Below are 3,978 nucleotides of genomic sequence, written 5' to 3' on the forward strand. Positions count from 1 at the left end.
CCAACACAGATAGAGAGAGAGAGAGAGAGAGAGAGATGGGAAGAAGATGCAATTAAAAAATGGGAAGATTAGGAGAGGGAGGGAAAGAAAGACTGAGGATGTCGTGAGAGAGGAAAATGAATAGAATCCGAGCTGTGTGTATATGTTTGTGTGTGTGTTGTCAGAATTTATGTCAATTGTAAAATATTTATGTCTGTAATGTCTTTTTCGTGTTTGTCAGACCACAGCGAGACCAGCTATTGCCATTGGCGGTCAAATGGTTGCTCTCCCCAGACACCTCAGCCTCTGACCTGTCAGCTGTCTCTACAGCTTATACCAGGGCATCTTAGTATCCTCAATACCACCGTCCGTAACCTTGCCCTACAGGAATACGCACACACACACACACACACACACACACACACACACACACACACACACACACACACACACACACACACACACACACACACACACACACACACACACACACACACACACACACACACACACACACACACACACACACACACACACACACGACCACCACATTACAATGCTCCTCGCATCTCTGCTGCGGCTGCAAGCCACCAGTTATCTGACTGATCAGATGTGCTCCATTGGATTCAGGCCAGGAGACACAACCTTCATTCCCGTATGGGTTAATAGTTCCACCTCCTGTATGGTAATACCTTCTTCCCAGGCTGATGAGTACTGCAGAGTCTGTAAACTCACAATACTGTCATTACCAACCCAGGGCATACCTGTTAAATGCTGATGCAGAGATCTGGCTGGGATGTTGGGAAGGGAACTGTGTGCATGCAGATATCAGTTGTACAGGCGCCTGGCTGGAACATAACTGGGATGAATGGAACTGAGCTATTGTGAGCCGTAATGTGGTGTCAGTGGAGCGGAGGAGAATGATAACACGTGTGCTGTATGTGTAGACAGCAGATAAACCTGTCTGGGTAGTAGCAGAGGAACAGAGAGAGCTGTCTGTATTAACCCTTTAGGCAGTACTAGGAGCTTATATTGTTCTTTGTTGAATATTCTGTGTGTGTGTGTGTGTGTGTGTGTGATTCTGTGTGTGTGTGTGTGTGAGTGTGATTCTGTGTGTGGTTCTGTGTCAGTGCCTCTACCCGTGTGTGTGATTCTGTGTGTGTGGTGTGTTTGTGTGTGTGTGTGTGTGGGCCTTCATGTCACTGGTTTAGACAGCTTCATCCTTAAACAGATGCTGTGTTTACCCCTCTAACACTGCTCTGGTTGGATTCTCAAACCTCCCCTGGCTGGTTTTGGTTGGGTGATTGGACGCTGGGCTAAACATGTTGATGACTGAAGAGGCATGTACAGTGCAGAACAGGAAGAGAGAGAGGCAGATTTGGAGCCTGCGGTTTACATGATGTCGTGGCAGAAGTCTTCTATCCTGTTTTCCTCAATGAGAGAGTGGCCTGTCAGCATAGATGTCCCCCACCTCTCTCTCTCTCTCTCTCTCTCTCTCTCTCTCTCTCTCATACCAGTGGTGTGTGTGTGTGTGTTCTCACGGTGGTTGGTGAAAGCAGACAGTGAGAGCTGTATCTATCGTCTGTGAGGGCGAGACTCAACAGGCACACGGGGGAAAGTCTCTCACCTGAACACAACTAACTACCACCACACCCCAACCGAGCCTAGCCTGGAGCAGATTACACAAATACAAACACATTACAGCGTTACAGCACTGTTTTGTGTACTCGTACAGTACCTTTGTACAGTGTAATCCTCAGTATGGTAAAAACAGGCTTTGGTCTCTATTCTGTTCTGTAATGCACTTTAATGAGAGTAACTCATCATGGTTTCTCTATGTATACAGTATGTATGCTTTCCAACTGCAGAAAAGTTTAGCCAATAGACAGAGACCTGTACATATGTGTTATGTCTCTCTCTCTCTGTGTGTGTGTGTGTGTGTGTGTGTGTGTGTGTGTGTGTGTGTGTGTGTGTGTGTGTGTGTGTGTGTCAGGAGATGTTGACAGCTCATGGAAAGTGGGAGCAGTTTATCATTATCCTCTATAATTATAATTTAGGACTTCCTCCTTCCCTGCCTCTGTGTGCGTCTTACATACATGCACACACTCCGGTATACTCCATCAGTATAGCGTTGTGTATACTCAGCATATAGTTGTGTATACTCACATACTCTATCCGGTGGTGTGTTAAGTGCAGGTATGTAGTGTTATGCTTCACCAGAGCTGTAGAGACTATACACATGTCATGTCTCTGGTACTTTGGTAAACTGTAGATACTATATACCTATAATGTCTCTGGTCCTCTGGTAGACTGTAGATACTATACACCTGTCATGTCTCTGGTCCTCTGGTAGACTGTAGATACTATACACCTGTCATGTCTCTGGTCCTCTGGTAGACTGTAGATACTATACACCTGTTATGTCTCTGTTCCTCTGGTAGACTGTAGATACTATACACCTGTCATGTCTCTGGTACTCTGGTAGACTGGAAGCAGTGGAAAAATACTGGGTTTATTTTCACAGGAGCGCCCTCTCAATTTCTCTCTCTCTTTCCTTATCTTTCTCTCTCTATCTCCCTTTCATTCTCTCTGGTTCTCTTTCCCACGAGAACCTGTCTCTATTCTCTGGTAACAGGTATTTAGTGTCAGTGGGGCAGGGAGAGATGGGATAGTGGAGGTATTAGATATCCCACACTCCTCTTATCTAAATCGGCCATCTCAGGGTGTGGTCTGTGTGACCTCACTTAGTCCTTTTGTGTATGTGTGTGTGTGTTGTCTGGTCAGAGACAGTGGAAACATCCTGTGTTGTGCTGCTGGCGTAAACATTGCTCCCTTTCACCAGTGCACCCTCTCCCTATCCTCCCCTCTCCCTCTCTACAATCACTCTCCTCTCTTCTTCCCTCTCTCCAATCACTCTCCTCTCCTCTCCCTTTCTCCTCTCTTCTTCCCACTCTCCCATCTTTTCTCTCTGCCCTCTCATGGGATTTCACTGACCTGAAGCCTTGTTACACTGTTTCTCTGTAAGAGGGTTTCAGGCAGCTCTCTGTCTGGTCTTGCTCCTCATAAATGGCATCATGGAAAACTCATACCGCCTGGTCTGCCTTCTGTGGAAAATATGATTTTACCCCATAAAACAGTAACCTTGTCAGGGTTTATAGTGTGTGTGGTGACAGAGCAGTGTTCATGTCAGATGGTTCCTGGTTCTATAATACAGAGAGAGAGGGAAGAGAGGAGGGGGAGTTACAGGTGAGATTAGTATGAGAACGAGATTCTTCCTGCAGAATGTTTTGTGTTCTCTCCCGGCTGTCTGATGATGTGAGCTGGTGCTGTAGAATCTGGTGGATCCTAATGTGAGAATTGCCCCTGCAACGGTGCGTGTGTGTGTATGTTAGTATGTGTTTGATTGGTACACTGTCAGCTGAATACCTGTGTGGCCTGTGAATGCCAGGCTGTGAGAGACAGACTGCCCCAAGTCCTCTACACGGTGTGTGTATGTTAGTATATGTTTGATTGGTACACTGTCAGCTGAATACCTGTGTGGCCTGTGAATGCCAGGCTGTGAGAGACAGACTGCCCCAAGTCCTCTACACGGTGTGTGTGTGTTAGGAGGGGGTAAGTTATTGGAAATGGATGACATTTTGGAAGAGCACATTACAGTATATTCCATTCTCGCTATCCTTCATCTCTCTCCATATTTGAACAGGTTGTGTAAGGCGGATTGATAACTGTATTTCATCCTAGTCTACAGAGTCTACAATACACTCATCACAGCTCCTTCTTTTCGTGCCAATAGATCCCATTGTGAAGCTTAAACTCTGTTCTCTGGGTGGCAGCAACATCAGGTTATTGTCCTCTTTATTTCCATTGACCCTCTTCATAGAAAATGAAGACTAGTGATTTATAGTTTCATACACCGACCGTTTTTCTTGAAAGAATACAGTAATTGAATCTGTAGTGACTTAATGGGTAACAATATTAAAACGATAGATATGAATGAAT

Source organism: Salvelinus namaycush, chromosome 38 (assembly GCF_016432855.1).
Source record: "Salvelinus namaycush isolate Seneca chromosome 38, SaNama_1.0, whole genome shotgun sequence".
Classification (NCBI taxonomy): domain Eukaryota; kingdom Metazoa; phylum Chordata; class Actinopteri; order Salmoniformes; family Salmonidae; genus Salvelinus; species Salvelinus namaycush.